Genomic DNA, 22,062 nt, shown 5'->3' with positions numbered 1-22,062 from the left:
ACTAAAATTTCTGTTTTGCAAGGTATTTCTCCTATTAAATCTGTGATACCTGCAAATCCTTTAATCAGTTCCAAAACCCTTGTCACTAAGTTTCCCATGGAGTCTGATGCCCTCACTAGGGATTCTCAGGGACCCAATTCTGAAACAAGCAAGATGTCCCTTGTGTCTGTTGGAGAGTTTACCCCAGTTTCTCTCACGGATCATGCCACAGCCTCCGGGATGATTAAAAATGACTTTAAGTCTGGGATGCCCATTCCTGCAATAATACTGTTTCACGCTGATTCGCCCACAGTATTCGGGGTATCCACTACTGACTGTATGTCTACTATCACGAACTCAGGGGTATCGCATTTGGAACTTTCCCTTTTTTCAGAAGATCCCGTCTTTAAAATGGACTTATATTTCTCTGTGTCTTCCACAATACTTGGGGTACTTGCTATTGACTGTCCTGTCCCAAAACTAGGGTTACCTCTCAAAAAGGTGCCTGGAGCTACCGATGTTAAAAACCCTATGTTTAAAACAGTAACAATTTGCATTGCTTCTCCCACAGTATCATGTGAGACCTGGGTACCTGGGACCTCCACTCCGAAGCCAAGCTCTAGTTCTCTGTCTTCTTTCTCTGTGTTGGAGGCACCCAGCTTTAACCCCAAAACTTTTTTCCCTAAGGTTGATGCACCGCTTAACCGCCTGCCTTTTTTTTGGGATAAAATCTGTTTTCTCACTTTTCAAACAGACTCCTTACTCGCAGGTCTCTGTGCGGTGCCGAAAGTGCCCGTTCTGTATGGCAATTGGCCTCTCCCTAAGACGAAGACACCCTTACTGGACCTCGTCGCTTTACCCGAAGCGTCCGTTCCTGTTCTCTATGGGTCCACTATGGGTATAGACATGCTTATTATGTCCTTCGCCAAGGCCACAATTTCAGATTTGATTCTCTCTAAAGATCACAAACCAAAGGAAGCGGATCCTTCTTCAACTGCCAGTACCATGAGTTGCATACACACTGCTACAGACTCTCGCAAATTGCTTGGGATAGCAACCCTGCTTGGTATCAAAAGTACCGCTGCAATAGTGTGTAGTGAACCCTCCTGCCCCATTCCCTTGCTAACCACCACCCGGAATTCCTTGGAAGCTAAAGACTCTCGCAACTTCCTCCGTGCTGATTTCACCAAAGACATTGCCTTCTCTGAAGGTCCCTCTGCCATTTTTGTCCGACAATCTGTGTCCTGTGTCCCGTACTCTTGGACTATTACTATGCACCGGACACCTGGCTACTGTCCTTCCGATGTTCCCATTCCGGAGCCCTCAGGTCCCATTGTCCATGTACCAAGAACTGCAGTACCACCGCTGTCTTTCATGGCACTCGCCAATGTACACCTGGATTGTGGACCTAATTCTGGCCGGAGACACTTCAGGAACAACTCAATGTCTCCCAGACCTATGAATGGTCCTGTTCACCCAGGCTTCTCACCCAGTGGTGGGGGTACTGTAAGTAATCCCAACAAACTATGGGCTTTCAACACCACCTCTCGCCTAAGGAGGTTTAGGAACAATTCCATGTCCCCCAAATCTGTGATGGATCTTGTTCGTCCGGAGGCCTCACCTGGAGGGGGGGGTACTGTAAGGAATCCACTACTGGCTTTGACTGCAGCCTTGCAGACCTGTGCAGTTGCAAGCTTCCTCTGGCAATCTATGGCACAGGTGCTGCCTCTCATTGCAGCTTCTGCCCTGTGCTGTTTCATTGGAGGAATTCTCACACACCCTCCTCCTGTGATTGGATCTCCGCCCTTTATATTCTAGGCGTTGGCTCTGAACCAGCGCCGAGCATAACTATTCCTACCTCTATGTTACTGTCTCTGCCACAAACCACCCCAGGCCTCTCTCCTAGCGTTCTTACCTTCCAAGTTCCTGAGTATCCAGAGGCCTGGTCCTGGACGTCTGTGCTGAAGCGTTGTTGCCAGCACTGGCCTGCTGCTATCTCCTTGCAGTGGCCTACCCTGGACGTCTGTGCTGAAGCGTTGATGCCAGCACTGGTGACTGCTGCATTCCCTCCTAGCAGTGGCTACCCTTCCTGTCCTGTGGCCTGCCGCTATTCTCCTGTAGTGGCCTATCCTGGACGCCTGTGCTGAAGCGTTGATGCCAGCACTGGTACTGCTGCATTCCCTCCTAGCAGTGGCTACCCTTCCTGTCCTGCGGCCTGCTGCTATTCTCCTGCAGTGGCCTACCCTGGACGCCTGTGCTGAAGCGTTGATGCCAGCACTGGTAACTGCTGCATTCCCTCCTAGCAGTGGCTACCCTTCCTTTCCTGCGGCCTGCTGCGATCCTCTTGCAGTGGCCTGCCTTGGACTTCTGCGCTGAAGCGTTGGTTCTTCCCGACGCTGCCCTGCGGTGAACTTCGGCCAGCCTGCTGTCTCCTCCTGCTGAGATCGGCGTCATGGGCCGAGGCCGCTCCTCGCGCAGAAGCCACCCCCGCGCTCACGCTCCTAAGCTGAAGCGGGGCACTCCTGATTTCCTGTTGCCGAACTCCTGCTTCATTAACGACGATGCTGCCTTCTCCAATCCTGACCCTGCGATGTACGACTACGAACTGCGCACTCCGGATCAGTCTGCGTGGACTAAGGTCGGTGATTATATAACCCCACTTCAGCCCCGCGGTCCGGTCCCGGTTTGTGGCGAGCATCGGCGTAACAAAAGGGAAGCAGACAGAAATGAAAAGAGAAAATAAAGTACAAGAAAGAAATACAAAAGTGGGAAAAGAAAGAGAAACGAGGAAGGAGAAAAGAGAGAAAGACACAAGGGGGAAAGAGTGAGAAATGGAGAAGGAACAGAGACATGCTGGGGAGAAGAAAATTCAGACCGTTAGATAGAGGATGACAAGACGAGGGGGGAGGGAGAAAGAGGAAGGGGGGATTAAATAAAGAGAATGGCACGTCTGAGAGAAGAGGGAGGAAAAAAAACATGAGGGGGAACTAAGATAAATACAGGAGGGGAGAACAGAGAGAATGAGACGAACAGTGTAAGAAGCTGGGGGTGGGAGGGGAGAGAGAAGACATGCTGGGGGAGAGGAGAGAGACGGTGGGGGAGGGGGGAGGAGAGAAAGGTGAAAGAGAGATGCTATGGGAGAGGAGAGAAAAAGATAGGCTGAGTGGTGGATTTCCCATTAGGCCCGCTAGGCTCGGGCCTAGAGTGGCAACATTTAGGGGCAGTACATTTCCATTTTTTATTACCCCATATACAGTGGTCCCGCTCGCTTCCCCACTGACTGCTGGGGGAGAGCGTGAGGCCTCTGTTAAGTTCTTTCTTTCTTCTTCGTGCCGCCCTCCCCCTCCTCCTTCAGCGTTGCGGTGTCAAATGATGCTGTCACGTTACACGTCACGTTACCGTGGCCACGCAATGCCATGTGATGTTGCAGCGTCCTTTGATGATGTGACGCTGAAGGAAGGGGCGGCCCCAATGTAAGCGCCTGCAGTAAATCCGCCACTGGATATTCTGAGCGAGAGACATGTGCGAAGGGGGGAGAGAGACGTGGGGGGGGGGGGAGAGAGACGTGGGGGGGGGGAGAGAGACGTGGGGGGGGGGGAGAGAGACGTGGGGGGGGGGAGAGAGACGGGGGGGGGGGGAGAGAGACGTGGGGGGGGGGAGAGAGACGTGGGGGGGGGGGGAGAGAGACGTGGGGGGGGGGGAGAGAGACGTGGGGGGGGGGAGAGACGTGGGGGGGGGAGAGATGCTGGGGGAGAGGAGAGAAACATGCAGGGGGGAAAGTCATACTAGGGGGGAAGGGGGTGAGAGACGCTGCTGCGGGGAGGGGAGAGAAAAAGACACGCTGGGGGAGAGGAGAGAGAGACATGTGGGGGGGGGAGAGAGAGAAAGGTGAAAGAGAGATTCTGGGGGAAGAAGAGAGAGATGCTGAGGGGAGAGGAGATTTGGACATGCTGGGGAGAGAGGGGAGAGAGATATAATTGTGGGAAGAGAGAGAAAGGAGAGAAATAGTGACCTGACCTGGCTTGGGGGAGCCACAGGATTTCCCTGAGAAGGGAGAGAGCAGAGTTGTTGCTAGGCGGCGGGACAGCTTCCTCCATCCTGATTAGCAGCTGCTGAGTAATGCAGCCAATTAGGAGGAGGTGTCGTCAGGAGCCTGGGAGTGGGGCCAATGAGAGGAAGAAACAGCATGGATCAGAGTGGTGTGCCTGTTGCATTGCACCATTGTGTCCAGTATTTTTGGAGAAGCCACCTGACAACACTACTCACTGGGTGGAGGTCTGGGTGGGTATTCATTGGAAGGGAGGGGTCCACCTGTGCAGTTCATCTGGGGATTGCTTGTCCTCCACAGGTGGCCAGCTGGGAAGCCGGGCTGGGGGTCGGGCAGCTGGGCGGGGGGTCGGGCAACCGGGCGGGGGGTTGGGCAGTCGGGCGGGGGGTCGGGCAGCCGGGCGGGGGGTCGGGCAGCTGGGTGGGAGGTGCAGGAGGTCGGACAGCCGGTGTGGGCAGCCGGGCGGGAGTGAGGTGCAGGCAGCCAGACGGGAGGGAGGTGCGGGCAGCCAGGTGGGAGGGAGGTGCGGGCAGCTGGGTTTGGAGTGAGATGCGGGCAGCCGGGTTTGGAGGGAGATGCGGGCAGCCGGGTTTGGAAGGAGATGCGGGCAGCCGGGTTTGGAGTGAGATGTGGGCAGCCGGGTTTGGAGGGAGATGCGGGCAGCCGGGTTCGGAGGGAGGTGCGGGCAGCCGGGTTTGGAGGGAGATGTGGGCAGCCGGGTTTGGAGTGAGATGCGGGCAGCCGGGTTTGGAGGGAGATGCGGGCAGCCGGGTTTGGAGGGAGATGCGGGCAGCTGGGTTTGGAGGGAGATGCGGGCAGCCGGGTATGAAGGGAGGTGCGGGCAGCCGGGTTTGGAGGGAGGTGCGGGCAGCCGGATTTGGAAGGAGGTGCGGGCAGCCGGGTTTGGAGGGAGGTGCAGGGAGCCGTGTTTGGAGGAAGGTGTGGGCAGCCGGGCCGGAGATGCTGGTGGGCTGGCGCCAGGCTCCAATCGGTCTTGTGCTCCCCAGCATCAGCAGAGGCTGCCTCCTCAGCGCCTTGATGCTGCGTGACGTCATGATGTCACAAGCGTCATGTTGGCATGGCAAGCTGGAGAAGGAGGCAAATAATGGGCTCATATAGCGCGAGCAGGGAAAATTGCGTGCGCTGCTTCAGCGGCCATGAAGAGGTTGCCACAGGGTCAAATCCAGTCGCCCTGTGCGTGCGACCGGATTTGCCGAACACTGGTTATCATATCCCCTCTTAGACACCTCTTTTCTAATTTAGCTAGCCTCTCCTCATAAGTTAGATTGTCCATCCCCTTTATTAATTTGGTGGCTCTTCTCTGCACTCTCTCTAGTTCCATAATGTCTTTTCTTAGGATTGGTGCCCAAAATTGTACTCCATATTCAAGGTGTGGTCTTACTAATGCTTTGTAAAGGGGCATAATTATGTTAACTTCCCTTCCATCCATTGCCCGTTTGATGCAAGATAAGATCTTGTTTGCCTTTGCAGCTACTGCATGACTTTGGGCACTATTGCTAAGCCTGCTGTCTACAAGCACTCCTAAATCCTTCTCCATCAAGGATTCCCCCAATTTATCCCCATTTAATTTGTAAGTCGCCTCTTTATTCTTGCATCCCAAATGCATAACCTTACATTTATCTGTATTAAACCTCATCTGCCATTTACCTGCCCACGTTTCCAGTCTCTCCAAGTTCTTCTGAAATTACATCCTGCTCTGATTCTACTACCTTACACAATTTAGTATCATCAGCAAAGATGGAGACTTTGCTCCCGATGCCAAACTCAAGGTCATTAATAAACAAGTTAAAAAGCAGGGGTCCCAGTACTGATCCCTGAGGTATGTCACTCACGACTTTAGCCCAACCTGAAAAAGTTCCATTTATGACAACCCTCTGTTGTCTGTCCTTCAACCAGTTTTCAATCCAGGTGCATATATTATTACTGAGTCCAATTTGCTTTATTTTGTACACCAACCTCTTGTGTGAAACCGTATCAAAAGCCTTTGCTAAATCTAAGTAGACCACATCAACTGCATTACCCTGGTCTAAATTCCTACTTACCTCCTCAAAGAAACAAATAAGGTTAGTTTGGCAAGATCTATCCTTCATAAATCCATGCTGACTATTACTAATAATTTTGTTTTCCATTAGGTATTCCTGAATATTATCCTGTACCTTCAAGTAGTTTTCCTACTATTTCAGTCAGGCTTACAGGTCTGTAATTCCCCGGTTGTGATCTAGCACCCTTTTTAAATATAGGCACCACATCTGCTTTACGCCAATCTTGTGGTACTGAGCCTGTGGAAATTGAGTCCTTGAATATTAAATATAATGGTTTGGCTATTTCTGAGCTTAACTCCTTGAGAACTCTTCGATGTATGCCATCGGGGCCAGGTGCCTTATTTACTTTAATTTTTTCAAGCCGCTTATGAACTTCTTCCTCAGTTAACCAATTGTTCATTAATTTGGAGGTTGTGACTTCCTCCTGTGGCACTACTATTGAACTTGATTCTTCCCTGGTAAACACAGAGGCAAAGAATTTGTTTAATACCTCTGCTTTTTCCTTATCTCCAATAATCTGCCTACTCATCTCACACTGAAAGGGTCCTATATTTTCTTTTCTCATTTTTTTGTTATTAAGGTACTTAAAGAACTTTTTAGGGTTGACCTTACTTTCTTTTGCAATTCTTTTTTCCTTATCCATTTTTGCTAATTTGATTGCCCTTTTGTTATTTTTGTTACATTCCTTATAATTCTGATACGATGTCTCCGTCCCTTCTGACTTAAAGAATTTAAACGCCTTCCTCTTCTTGTCCATTTCCTCCCCTACCTGTTTATTTAGCCACATTGGTTTTGACTTATTTCTTTTATACTTATTATCCAAGGGTATTCACTGATAAGTGTGCTTTTCTAACAATGTTTTAAAGACTGCCCATTTATCTTCTAAAAATTTTCCCTGCAAAAAACATCATCCCAGTGTATTACTTGTAGATTAGACCTCAGTTTAAAGTAGATTAAAATCTGCCTTTCTAAAGTTTAAGGTATTTGTTGAACCCAAGTAATCTGTTTTTTGATAATTTATTTCAAATGAGACCATGTTATGATCACTGTTACCCAAATGTTCCAGGACTTGAATATTTGTTATTACTTCTACATTGTTTGATATTACCAAATCCAGTATTGCCCCTCTCCTGGTTGGTTCCTCAATAATTTGGGCCATATAATTGTCTTAAAGCACCCCCAAAAACCTGTTTCCTTTGGTTGTAATGCTAATCTCATTGCCCCAGTCTATGTCTGGATAATTAAAATCCCCCATTATGCAAACATGACCCAGTTTTGATGCCTTCTCCAATTGCAAAAGTATTTTAGCTTCCTCAATCTCACAGATATTTGGTGGTTTATAGCATATCCCAACAAACATTTTCTTTATACTTTTACATGTTTTAGTGTGCGGTAAAACAATGCAAAGTCGCTCGCCAATGCACTGATTTTACTGAGGTTTACTGAATAGGCCCCCTAACTGTTGAGTAAACTAGTGTTATTGTGATTAGTGAGCAGTTGTATGGTCTTCAAATAGGCAAAGGAAAACGTTATGATTGCTACCTCACTGCAATGTGCAAGGCCTTTAGTGTTTGCTAAACGTCTGAGGGCAGACATGTCACCTACATTATTTAGTGAAATACTCAACACCTGTATGTGATTGTACTGCAAATTATACAATAAAAAAAATAGAACAGGTGTTTGGTCTGAGGAAGGGACCTGTTGTCCAGAAACGTTACCTGTACTGACTCTGTTGTACTAATACACTTGGAAGTCTTTTGACACAATCAAAACCTTTTGTGTGCTCCTTCTATTTATTTGCTTGTTACTGTTACATAGGATCCAGCTTTGGGATGCCGGGATCAACAGGAGGTAAGCACCAAAAGTAAATTTTTCGTTTAATTTGTTTAAAGCAGTGGTGTGCCATCTATACCTTCTCCTATACTAAAATTATACAATAACCTTTGTTCTGAGCTTCAAAGTTGTGTGTGAATTGACATGAGATTGATATATATTGTGTGATATATGTACTGTCACTTACCAGTGTCGACCAGGCCAGGAAGTCCCAGTACCTGGGAGGTGGACATGACCTCCATCAGCCACTGATCAATAGCAGTCAGGTTCAGCGGAGCGGGTGCCCCCCTATTTCCTGGTGTGGGAGGCATGGTCAGCCAGCTTGCGCTAGCTATCTGCCCAGCGCTTTTTAAGCATGTCCACTGATGAGACAGTGTTGCCCAGGGCATTGATTCGGGTAAGGATCCTGCCCCAAATACTCTGCTTCTCGGTTGTGCTTGTGCATGCGCATAGTGCACCAAGCAAGTTGCCCACCACTCCACTGATGAGAATTCCAAGTTTCTCCCCTGTAAATCGCAGGCTTCTTATTCCGGCAGCACCAGGCACAGGAGCAGCAGTAACACCCACAGAGGTAGATGCCTGCTCAGCGATCTTGACACTTGTTTGTACTGTGTGTACAGTATGTATGTATATCTTTATTTATATAGCGTAATCTATGTACATAGCGCGTCGCGGTAGTATTAATACAGTGCGACATAATATTGGGAATAAGCGCTTGAGACATAAAAGTAACAAAAGGAAAAGTAGTCTCTGCCCCGAAGAGCTGACAATCTAATTGGTAAGTAGGGAAAATGTTCAGACAGTAGGAGGGCGTTCTGGTAAGTGCGTCTGCAGGGGGCCAAGGTTTATGTCTGAGGTGAATAGTACAGCTCAACCCTGTTATAACGTGATCCGTTACAACGCGAATCCGCTTATAACGCGATGCAAGCGTGGCTCCCAATTTTCGTATTTATTAATACTTTACAACACGATAATTGGTATCTTAAATACTTTATTGTACAATGCATACAATTGTACATTATTTCTAACGCGATCCGCTTATAACGCGGTGTGATTCTTTGGACCCCAAGCACAGCGTTATAAGGGGGTTGAGCTGTATCAGCCACGGAGCTACTCATATGGTTCATTAGAAAAGGTGTAGGTGATATGGCTGTCACTTTACAGTGTCCTGTGCATTTATTTACATTTTGACATGCTCATGGGCGTTATCTTTAGGTAACCCACACGTGTAACGCGTCAGTAACGCATGTGCGTTAATTAGAACGGACTTGAGAGTTGTGCCAGTGCGCATGCGCAATGTATTGTTTACCACATCTCTGCATGACGGAAATCCCCGTAAAACGTAACGATGCCGGTTTGCCGAACGACCGTTATTCTTAGCTTTGAGGCTACCCCTTAAACAGAGGAAAAATAACGGGCGTCACTTATTTAGGTAACGTCACATTAGTAGCCCAGATTGAACGGAGCTTCGAGTATCGACCCCTTTGTCTTAAAAAATGCTGGGTAAATACCGATGTTCAGCACAGGTCTTACTTCACAGTACACATGGACCACAGCAATTCACACTTCAATAATGGCAAACTTCAAGCACCCTTATTTCCTTAGGTACACAACAGCCATATATACTATACAAGGCTAAATAATGAAAAGTTGGTCTCATACAGGAACGCAGTAGCACAACAATGTTTAAAGAAGTTTAAAGTTAAAGAAGGAGCGGCTCAGTGAGTAAAGTGAGTACTGACTGGCACTGAGTTTGAAGCAGGGGAACCTGGTTCAATTCCACGAGTCAGCTCCTTGTGACCTTGTGCAAGTCACTTTATCTCCTGTGCCTCAGGCACTGAAACATATAGATTGTAAGCTCCACCCGTGCCTGCAAAATGTCTCTGTAAAGCGCTACGTACAACTAGCAGCGCTATACAAGAACATTCTATTATTATTATAAAGTAGGATGCATTGTAAAGAGCATAATCTATGTAAGTACACTAAGGTTAAATTAGCAAAACTCTTGGCATGTCAGCTCATCTGAATATCTTCCAGATACACAAAAACAGCTCAGGGGAACGAGGTTGGAGTTATAGTTAAAACCGAAGAAACGCAAAATGACTGGAACACATAACTACACGTACCCAAGGATGACAGTTCTCAAAGGTTTGTTTTTTTTTTTACATAAGAGGATCTTTCTGCCCTTGTTTCATTTAAAAAGCACCATACATTATGTGACACAGCCAATAAGAAAATATTGTCCGAATTTTTAATAGATTTGCACGTTAAGAATTGTAATGTCACAGTGGGGTTTTCCAAGCCATCAAATCTTGGAATTTTAATTTAGGTAAATACAAGGCTGACTCATATGACATAAGCAGCAGGTTTTTTCCCTGTTCCTGTGTGGACAGACCACTGAGGTTATTCTCCCTCCAGCAGAGGTAAATGAGAATTTTCACAGGTAGTGTTAGGACCTGCTTACTGGGCATGCCGTGACGTGGCTTGAAGGCTTATAATGCTTTCGCCAAAAGGTTTAACTAAATGACCCTTATGAAAATATTGAAGTATTTTACTATGTTTTTTATCACATTGGATGTAACATTGGGCATTTCTGTCTTTTGACTTATGACTGTCACGTTGTTACATTTACCTGCCATGGTTTATTTAGAAGTAGAGTACTTTTCACGGCACCTTTCTAGCAATACAGTACGTAAATGATCAATGTGTTGAATCCAGTGTGAACGCTATGTGATATATTTCCTAAAGTCTGTTGGCTGCAAAACTGAAGTGAAACCATTGCACAAAATACAGTAGCACCAGATTGATCTTAGGAAGGGGATTTTATTGAAAGCAATTTGAGTTTTTCCTTTGATAAAACTGGTGCAGTTATTTCAAACGAGGATCTGCCCCGGTTGCCGTCGGGAGACTTTAACAATATGTATCAAGGGAAAAGCGGAAGATTTCCGTGGCAAATGGATTGTCCCAGGTGTATCAAAGAAAACAAATATATTCCTTGTATTTCTTTCTTTGATAGATCAGTTGCAGTTTCCTGGTGCAGAATTGCACCCACGTTTGCCGTGATACATAAAGTTCCCCTTTTTGTTTTACTTTGTATCAATCTTCTACTTTTTACAGTTTGCATAGCACATGATGGGTACCGTGTTAAAATGGACAAGTAAAGAGTGCGACACACTGTGAGTGCTCATTTGCATGTCATTACCCAGAAGCCCTGGCTGCAGCGGAAGCATTGAGATAATGGGGGAAGGGCAGGGTTGCGGACCTGTCTGAGATCTGTGAATGTGCTCACACGGGAAACGTTTGCTATTGGATCCTCCGATTAAATCAGAACTGGTTCATATGAATGGAAGTTCATTTAATAATTAGAGGAGGTAAAATTATGTCAATTATTTTGTATCCACCGGCATGAGTAACTCTATCCATATTACATGTTGATCGCCTGCTATTTCATTGACAGCAGGGCCGCCAACAGGGAGGGGCGGCCAGTGTTGGCGTCCCGGGCCCCGTGAGTCAGGGCCACCTGCGCGGCCGGGCCAGTTAATAATAAAAAAAAACGCTGCACCCGGTGCCGGGTCTCTCTGACGGCAGTGCCAGAAGTCAGCTGGGCTAAGTTTCTGGTGCGCCAGCATGAGAAGGAGGCCCAGTGCACACGTGAGCAGCAGCATGAGACAGACAGTAGGTGCCTGCAGCTTGGCCGGCGGCAACTGCTGTGACCTGCCGCCGTGCCCCGACAGCACCGCCACCCCCCGCAGCACCACCACCCCTCGCAGCAACGACAGCACCCGCAGCCACAGGGCCCCCACACAGTCCCGCCACCCACCGGGCCCCCCGCAGTCCCGCCATCCCCCCGCAGCAAACCCCCCTCGCAGCACCACCAGCCACCAGGCCCCCCCGCAGTCCCGCCACCCGCCGGGCCCCCCGCAGTCCCGCCAACTTCCCCCCCTGCAGCACCGCCACCCATCCACCCCCCACAGTACCGGAAGCCATCGGGCCCCACCGCAGTCCCACCATCCGCCAGACCCCCCGCCACCGCCAGCCACCGCCAGCCACCGGCCCCTGCAGCAGCGCTGCCCCCCTGCAGCACCACCAGCCCCTGCAGCACCGTCACCCCCCCACAGCACCGCAAGCAACAGCAGCCACCGGGCCCCCCCCGCAGCACTACCAGTCCCCGCAGCCACCAGCACACCACCTCCCAAAGCACCGCAAGCCCCCGCAGTCACTGGGCTCCCCCCGCAGCACCGCCAGTCCCAGCAACCACCAGCACACCACCTCCCCTACAGCTACCAACTTGACCTGAGATCATCCCCAAGGTAAGCCTGATTTTTATATGTATTGGGATGTTGGGGTATTTTTTTTAGATGTATTGGGGTTGTTGGGGTATTTTTTAGAGGTATTGGGGGTGGGGTGGGGTATATTTGTATATGTATTGTGGGGGAGTGGGGTATATTTGTATATGTATTGTTTGGGAGTGGGGTATATTTGTATATATACTTGGGGGGAGTGGGGTATTTTTGTATATGTACTGGGGGGGGAGTGGGGTATTTTTGTATATGTACTGGGGGGGAGTGGGGTATATTTGTACTCTTTACGGGAGTTAACTACCATATTTGCATGTGTATTTTACATTCTGTGATTATCCAAGCTATTGGTTGTTTAGTGAGGGCTCCGGGCACAAGTCGTTGTCAAAAAACATCTTGGCAGATATCACATACCTGCCAACCTGTCGGACTCGCAGCACTGGATTTAAACAGCTTAATTATTGTGACATTGTTTGGAGTAACCCTATTGGCATTATTGTATCTCTTTTACATGTCAGTGTTACACAGTGTATCTAATATTTAGAAACCATATATCATTGCATATACTTACCTGCCCTGTTAGAGGGTGTAGAGTTAGCCTAGAACTTAATTGGAACATATACTCCCTTTTTGGTTCACCCCACCTCCACCTTATTTTTAATTCGCCGCTAACATAGGATTTATGTATTGAGGACCGTATATTTTAATTGAGGATTTCCCCCAATAAAATTGTTTTTAACTTAATTTCATAACACACATTATAATTATTAGTATCTCTATCAGGTTCTAATTTTGGACTATATACATCAGTATCATTAGTCGCTGAGTGCTCCCAATATAGGGGTTCTTTATCTCTGTGTTTGATGTTGGGGGGTTGGGGTATTTTATATATGTACTAGCTGAGAGACCCGGCGTTGCCCGGGATGTAATTTTGGGGGGGGGGGGGCGTACGACAGGGTTAGGCTTCCCCCCCCCCTTGACAGCTAGGTGGGTGACTGAGTTGACTGAGTGTGTGGGTGACTGTGTGGGTGGGTGGGTGACACTTGACTGAGTGGGTGGGTGGGTTGGTGACTGAGTGGGTGACTTTGGGTCGGTGACTGGGTGGGTGACTTTGGGTCGGTTTGACTTTGGGTCGGTGGGTGGGTGACTTTGGGTCGGTGTGTGGGTGACTTTGGGTCGGTGGGTGGGTGACTTTGGGTGGGTGGGTGGGTGACTTTGGGTTGGTGGGTGGGTGACTTTGGGTCGGTGGGTGGGTGGGTGACTTTGGGTCGGTGGGTGGGTGACTTTGGGTCGGTGGTTGGGTGGGTGAGTTGGGTCGGTGGGTGGGTGACTTTGGGTCGGTGGGTGGGTGACTTTGGGTTGGTGGGTGGGTGACTGGGTTGGTGGGTGGGTGACTGGGTTGGTGGGTGGGTGACTTTGGGTGGGTGGGTGACTTTGGGTGGGTGAGTGACTTTGGGTCGGTGGGTGGGTCGGTGACTGGGTGACTTTTTCAGGGTCGGTGACTGGGTGGGTCAGTGACTGGGGTCGGTGACTGGGTGGGTCAGTGAGTGGGTAGGTGGGGTCGGTGAGTGGGTGGGTGGGGTCAGTGACTGGGTGGGTGGTTTTGGGTGAGACTGGGTGGGTGAGTGTGAGACTGAATGGGTGGGTGTGTGAGACTGAATGGGTGGGTGAGTGTGAGACTGAATGGGTGGGTGAGTGGGAGACTGAATGGGTGGGTGAGTGGGAGACTGAATGGGTGGGTGAGTGGGAAACTGAATGGGTGGATGAGTGGGAAACTGAATGGGTGGATGAGTGGGAAACTGAATGGGTGGGTGAGTGGGAGACTGAATGGGTGGGTGAGTGGGAAACTGAATGGGTGGGTGAGTGGGAAACTGAATGGGTGGGTGAGTGGGAAACTGAATGGGTGGGTGAGTGGGAAACTGAATGGGTGGGTGAGTGGGAGACTGAGTGGGAGAGTGGGTGGGAGACTGACTGGGTGGGAGACTGACTGGGTGGGAGACTGACTGGGTGGGAGACTGACTGGGTGGGAGACTGACTGGGTGGGAGACTGACTGGGTGGGTGAGTGGGAGACTGACTGGGTGGGTGAGTGGGAGACTGACTGGGTGGGTGAGTGGGAGACTGACTGGGTGGGTAAGTGGGAGACTGACTGGGTGGGTGAGTGGGTGACTGACTGGGTGGGTGAGTGGGTGACTGACTGGGTGGGTGACTGGGTGACTGGGTGACTGACTGGGTGGGTGAGTGGGTGACTGACTGGGTGGGTGAGTGGGTGACTGGCTGGGTGGGTGAGTGGGTGACTGACTGGGTGGGTGAGTGGGTGACTGACTGGGTGGGTGAGTGGGTGAGTGGGTGACTGACTGGGTGGGTGAGTGGGTGACTGACTGGGTGGGTGAGTGGGTGACTGACTGGGTGAGTGGGTGGGTGAGTGGGTGACTGACTGACTGACTGAATGGGTGGGTGACTGGGTGACTGACTGAATGGGTGGGTGACTGAGTGACTGGGTGGGTGACTGAGTGACTGGGTGGGTGACTGAGTGACTGGGTGGGTGACTGAGTGACTGGGTGGGTGACTGAGTGACTATGTGGGTGACTGAGTGACTGGGTGGGTGACTGAGTGACTGGGTGGGTGACTGAGTGGGTGGGTGACTGGGTGGGTGACTGAGTTGACTGAGTGGGTGGGTGAGTAACTGGGTGGGTGGGTGACTGAGTGGGTGGGTGACTGGGTGAAAGTGACTGGGTGGGTGTGTGGGTGGGTGGGTAAGTGACTGGGTGGGTGTGTGTTGACTGGGTGTGTGGGTGGGTGGGTGACTGGGTTGACTGGGTGGGTGACTGGGTTGACTGGGTGGGTGGGTGACTGGGTGGGTGACTGGGTGGGTGGGTGACTGGGTGGGTGACTTGACTGGGTGGGTGGGTGACTTGACTGGGTGGGTGGGTGACTTGACTGGGTGGGTGACTTGGTCATTGGTGGGTGGGTGGGTGACTTGACCTTGACTTGACTGGGTGGGTGACTTGACTGGGTGGGTGGGTGACTTGACTTGACTAAGTGAGTTTTTGGGTGACTAAGTGAGTGGGTGGGTGGGTTACTGAGTGGGTGGGTGACTGAGTGGGTGGGTGGGTGACTGAATAAGTGGGTGGGTGACTGGGTGAAAGTGACTGGGTGGGTGACTGGGTGGGTGACTGAGTGGGTGGGTGACTGAGTGGGTGACTGAGTGAGTGGGTGGGTGACTGGGTGAAAGTGACTGGGTGGGTGTGTGGGTGACTGGGTGGGTGACTGGGTGACAGTGCGTGGGTGGGAGACGGTGGGTGACTTACCTTGACCCCGTGGCATCTGGCTGGGGCAGGAGGTGAGTTCGGGAAGCTGGGGGGGGGGAAAGAGTGGCAGGAGACCCGCGCCGCGCTTCCCTTCCGTCCGGGAGCCGGCGCACGTGAGGGGGAGTCTCGCGCCGCGCTTCCCCTCCGTCCGGGAGCCGACGCACGTGAGGGGGAGTCCCGCGCCGCGCTTCCCATCTCCGGTAGCGGCGCACATGAGGGGGAGTCCCGCGCCGCGCTTCCCCTCTCCGGTAGCGGCGCACGTGAGGGGGAGAGCAGGAGGCCCGGCCCGCGCTTCCCCTCTCCGGTAGCGGCGCACGTGAGGGGGAGAGCAGGAGGCCCGGCCCGCGCCGCGAGGGGGGAGGAGCCTGGAGTTTGCTGCTGAGCAGGAGGGCCGCGGTGCACGGTGAGGGTGATGGTGCGGCTGAGGATGTTGCGGAGCGTGGGGATTTGGGTGAGGTGGGGGGAGAGAGTGAGGGGCACCGGGAGAGGAGGGGGAGAGGGGGGGGTGTGGAAGGTGAGCTGCGGTCCAACTGATGGGGGAGAGTGAGGGTGTGTGTGTGTGTGTGTGTGAGGGGTGTGTGTGTGTGTGTGTGTGTGAGGGGGGGGGGTGTAAGGTGTGTGTGTGTGTGTGTGTGTGTGTGTGTGTGTGTGTGTGTGTGTGTGTGTTTTTTTGCCCGTCACTCTGCCTCAGGCCAATGAGAGGTGCGGGGGCGGGCAGGCCAAGGGACCAATGAGATTGCCGCTAGGGACGCAGACATACTGTGCTTTCAGAAATATATAGTAGATTGGGGGGGGCTTTGGGTATTTTTTTTAGATGTATTGGGGGTGGGATGGGGTATATTTGTATATGTATTGTGGGGGAGTGGGGTATATTTGTATATGTATTATTTGGGAGTGGGGTATATTTGTATATGTACTGGGGGGAGTGGGGTATTTTTGTATATGTACTGGGGGGGAGTGGGGTATTTTTGTATATGTATTGAGGGATTGAGTACTTTTTATATGTATTTGGGGGTATTTTTTTATATGTACTGTGTTGGGAGGGTCTCGCATTTTTTTTTAGCATTGTCCAGTATTTTTGGACATGCCACCTGGCAAACCTAGCTCCCCCCCAAGCCATCCTGTGGCCACGGGCCTAGCGCCCTCCCCCCCATCCACATTGCAACGGCACCCCCTTTGCAGCTACCGGCCCTCCTGCAGCACGCCCCACCAGTAGCAGCCACCGGCACCCCCCCATTAGCAGCCAGTGCCCCCCCAGTAGCAGCCACAGCCATCGACCCCCCTAGTAGCAGCCACCGCCCCCCCCCACAGTAGCAGCCACAGCCACCGACCCCCCAAGTAGGAGCCACCTCCCCCCCCCCCAGCAGCAGCCACCGGCCTACCGGCCCTCCATATGCCACTGGCCCACCACCCATCCCGCAGCCACAGCCCCCCTCTAGCAACGGCCCCCACATAGCAACGGCCCCCCTTCACAGCCACTGGCCCTCCCTAAGCCACCGGCCCACCGCCCATCCCGCAGCCACAGCCCCCCCGTAGCAATGCCCCCCCTTCACAGCCACCGGCCCTCCCTAAGCCACTGGCCCACCGCCCATCTCACAGCCACCGCCCTCCCCCCCTGCAGCCTCCGGCCCTCCCGCAGCCACCCCCCCTACCCCACAGCCACCGGGCCTGACCTGCGACAATCCACAAGGTAAGTCTGATTTTTATTTGTATTGGAAGTGTATTTTATATATGTATTTTGGTGGGGGGGGGGGGGGGGTGAATTTGTATATGTATTGAGGGGGTTGAGCTATATTTTTATATGTATTGGGTGGTGGGGGTTTATTTTTTTATATGTATTTGGTGGCGTTTGGGGTATATTTTTATATGTATTGGGGGGGGTGTATTTTTATATGTATTGTGGGGGTTGTGGAGGGGGGCCTGCTCCTTTCATTTGTCCTGGGCCCCATGATTTCTGTTGGCGACCCTGATTGGCAGAGCAGTTGGCTATTTGGATGTCGGACGGCAATTGAAAAAAAAATCTCTGTAAGATTGCTAAAATTGCTCCCTGACTAAGATATCCCCCTTTTTTGTTTTGCAAAGTTGCTAACTTTTGTGACTTTTTTTTTCCAGCCGTGAATGTCCAACATTGACAGAAAGCGGGAATGTGGGCAAACGTTTTGTGTATCACACAAAGCCGACTAATGTACTCCCCTGTGTGCTCCAATACAGCTACTCTACAAGGTCACCGCATTGAGGAAAAGTTATCTGAACTAAAAGTGACCCTAAGTCTGTAGATGTAGGCAAGCTCGCGTGAAATTATTTTCCCAAGAGGTGTACGAACCAAGTAATAACTGAGCCAAATGTACAGTAACATCAATGATGTTAAATGTATGGTTAATATAGCGTGGTATAGTATGGCTGGGAATGATATCTATTCTATTGGCAACTGCTTTTGGCAACATAATTCTGCAAGTCATCTTCTAAAGAAGATACGAAGAAAAGGACAATGACATTATTATTATATTTTTACACTGGCTTAGTCTCTGTTACACATACAGTAGCTCAGATAATATTAATTTCCCATACGTCTACCAGCCACATAACGTACGGAAACACAGTACTGCCCAACAGTTGATCAGCTTACTAATAGAGCAAGTGAAGTTGTGTTTGGGAAACTGGTTTGCAGAAAGAAGAGAGGGGGAAGCGGAAAATGAAAGAGAGAGAGAGAGAAGAGAGAGAGGTTGTGATGGATGAAGATGAGAGAAATCTAGGGCACATGCTTAAGTCATGTTTCCCGACAACAGCAATGCAAACACACGGTTATTCGAGCAGACAGGAGATCACAGTTGAGCACAACCCAAAGGTCATTGATGAATCCCGAAGGCACAAGGTAAAAGTAAAATAGAATGAAGGGAAAACAAAGAAGAAGAGAAAATAATCAGAATATAAAGTGTTAGCAGTACAGGAAACGAGCGGATTTCATATTGGGGATACAATACAATCATGTGAAAACAACCAGCTATGCAACACCTTCCCTACCGTTTCCATCGCTGTTTTATACATTGGGGTATGTCTAGTTACTTTTAAGGGTTAAAGTCGAAGAGTAACAACATACAGTATATTATGACCTACGCCGTGCTGCTTTCCGCACAAGATATTTGGGGGGCTTCTTTTCAAATCTGCGGTGGTCAAGACTCATTTACAAAACAAATGTTAGAAAATTCTCAGGTTTGAGGCCCTTAAAAATATTATACATTCATTCCGGGTTGGATTCAGCAATTTGGGGGCCCATTTCCTCTGATCGCAATGGTCGGTTGTCCTCCTTGGTTGATAATATAGTCTATCTTACTACGCCCATCTCCTCTGCAACTATGCTAGAGATTCGCCAACTTGTAAAGCGGGTTATTAGGGCACCACAATCCCACACGAAGTCAATGTCAGGTAACACGGTGTGCCGTGCAGTGACCTGGATTGTAGGTTAGGGAGGCCCAGGGACAGGGAGGAGTAGAGAGGCTGTTTAATGAGCTATAGGCGACCGGATGATCGTGTAAGGGGTAATGGGTTGGATTTAAAAAAAAAATGAAAGGACACAGGACACCAAAAATACAAACAGATTGAAGTCTGAGTGTTGTTAAGAGCACTTTGCATTATTGTGCTTTTTCTTCTCAACATACAATATAAACTCCTATTCAATCAGCTGTGAAACCGCTTCTCCATTGGAGAATATTTTAGTCCCCAATCAATTGAATAGAGCTGATATCTCTTCCAGCACTGGGAAGTGGATCCAGAGCCTATTGAAGAAGGGCCTACGGTCACCATACTGCCGACTCTCCAACACTGGAGGTACGCTTTCATTCCTCTGTCAATGTGGGGTGTAGAATCTCCCTATGAAGGCGCCATATCACATCTAATGTATTATATGCAACATCGGGGCAATAACACTGCTCCAGATATACAGTATCAAACACGAAAACCCCATTGGTTTCAATGGAAATGTTTGAATAATTCTGGCACAGATTGTAGCCCCTCTTTTGCAGCCAGGAGATATTAATAATTGACCCCTCTGGGTGTTATTTCCTAAATTCTCCCGGCTGCAATACTGCATCAAAACAAAACGCAAAAAGAATTGCCGCAAATTTCTCAAAGAAAGCATTTCGCACAATAGACTTTTTTGGGGGGTACATCTGTGACCATTTAAATGCCCTAATATTGTACCTATTTTGCCTTATTATACAACCCCCTTTATTCTCTCTTTCTTAAAAAAAAAAAAAAAAAAAAAAAGATAAATCAGGCCGCTTTTCTTTCTTTGGGAGAAAAAACTGAAGCAAAAGTTTCAAAGTATTTACTAGACAATCCCGACTACAAATCTAGGGCAGAAAGTGCAAAAAAGGACCGCTTCTAAAAAAAAAAGCCCTTGTCCTATAACACATAATAGCACATGTATGTTAATAAAAGATTAATTGCATGGCTAGTTCCAAGACTGGTATTGTTACTGGCGTAGAATGCGCATTAATCCGTCACCGCTCCAATAATTACGTTCATACAAATTTCTATCTTTTAGGCATTGTCTAAAATGTATGGTATAAAAAAACATATTTTCTCATTCATTTCATTTTTTTTCCTCCCGCTGTCACAAAGTTGTTTCTGCGCAATCTTTTAACCAGACGGATTGCACATGATGTACTTGCATTGACGCAGCCACATTGCTTATGCAAATTGTATTGTATGTCTTATTTATATAGCGCCATTAATGTACACAGCGCTTCACGGCAGTAAATCATATAAATAGCAAATGATATAAATAACAGACCATGGGAATAAGTGCTTCAGACATAAAAGTAACATTAAGGAAGAGGTGTCCCTGCCCCGAGGAGCTTACAATCTAATCTAAATAGTGCCAAAGAGACACGAAATGGAAATAAAAAAATAATAATCGAGGCAACTACTGATATAAAACGGTCCGACTTACCATGATTGAGGAGGCGTCAAAGTCTAGCGCAACATCCCCCAAGATTTCAGTTTATGTCTGGGCAGGAGGGGGACCTGGGAACTTTGTACTTCTCAGACTTCCCATGTAAAAGTACAGAGCCATCACTGGCCAGACTCACTGGTGCCAGAGAGCTAATGAGGGGATGCTCCATGTAACTGTTTTCTCCTTCCAAGCCCTCCCACCACTTGAACTTGTACAGTAACCCTTGCCGAGTCTTTTCCCCACAGCCAGCAAGTGGTAGGATCTGTATATGGTTGACGTCCGAGCGTATTTAGGGCAATCTGAGAAATATTATTTGAGCTTTTCAACAGACGATGTATTATTCTGCTGAACTTATTCTTGCTTGACGGTCATTTGTATTGAAACGCATTGCAAGTCCATCACGAGCTGAGAGGGTTAATTAGCATTTGTTGGCTGTGTTTTTTTGCTCTTTTTTAAGCTCATTAAATCCCCTGCCTGCTCTTTAAATTCACTTCTTTGAAACCGCCTAAAATTCCCAGCCCCTTTACTATATCTGCAAACAACACATGGATGCAGGCTATTTTGTATAGCAATATCTGTAATTGACAGATTTAATAGAAACATGTGAATATTGTATTTCCTGTCTCCTTATTCCAGAGCAGGGAAGGGTTATTAGTTATAATTAGGTGTTAGATTGGTATAGCCATGGTAATATTGCTGGACCAAGGAAGAGCTCATTGCGCTAGAGACCTCGTCTTAGAAATATATCCTGTCAGCCCAAATAATAAAAGGTCTCACCTACAATGAAAGTATTCACTAATGTTTGCATAGCTAGATGGAAAATCCAATGGGACATTTGCTACGATAAAGGGAGGCCCTCAACATTCTTATATTAGAATTAGTATACGTTCGGAATGCTTGGCGGGGCTGAATGTCCTGCTAGTAATGAGGCAACACAGCAAGGTAACCATCCTGATGTAATAAATGAGTTGTCCCATAACAATGACACTTATTGTACAAAATTATCATCTGCGGTACTTGGAAATTTCCACCCACGGCTCAATGTAGGTACAGTATACCCCACACAGACCCTAAATACCAGATATGCATACTCAGAAAGCATAGTGTGTACAGGTGTCACAGAATCCATTCTTTGAGAATGTTACAGTATCGATGTGTGTTTGTAGGGTGACTGCCTGTGTGTTCTCATGGTACTACAGTATGTGACTGGTGGCATTGAGTGCTTTATCCATCACAACCCAATGTTGATATTGTAAGGCTGCCCTGTAAACAATCTGTAATGCATAAAAGCATAATTCCCAAGGTTAAACGGGATGATCATGTTGTTGAGCCCTTGGGCAGCCCATTAGCGTATCTATCGCTGTCAGCCGGTTAGCTACACCAGCTCATCTACTTTAGGACAATGTCAGATGCTACATCTCAATTAAGGTCTCAGGTGGCCATGTGCCAGCGTACAATGTGGGAACCAAACAAGAGAAAGATAAGAGTGAGGATATGAGGGATGACCTTGATTGGCAGAAGATTGTTTATAAACTCTAGGAGATGCTTATGCTATGGGCTGTCTCATTCCATAATGAA

At 48.9% G+C, this 22,062-nt stretch overlaps 1 long non-coding RNA gene across 2 annotated transcripts in view; it reads right to left on the bottom strand.

The window, feature by feature from the left end:
* Positions 1-20,669, bottom strand: part of LOC142467334 (uncharacterized) — a 124,138-nt gene extending 103,469 nt beyond the window's left edge. For both annotated transcript variants that reach the window (XR_012788368.1, XR_012788367.1), the window contains exon 1: positions 20,482-20,669. This is a non-coding gene — a long non-coding RNA (uncharacterized LOC142467334). The remainder of the gene's footprint in view (positions 1-20,481) is intronic.
* Between the last annotated feature and the right edge of the window lie 1,393 nt (positions 20,670-22,062).

Source organism: Ascaphus truei, chromosome 1 (genome assembly GCF_040206685.1).
Source record: "Ascaphus truei isolate aAscTru1 chromosome 1, aAscTru1.hap1, whole genome shotgun sequence".
In the NCBI taxonomy this organism is placed as follows: Eukaryota; Metazoa; Chordata; class Amphibia; order Anura; family Ascaphidae; genus Ascaphus; species Ascaphus truei.
This window is presented reverse-complemented; position numbering and strand designations above follow the sequence as displayed.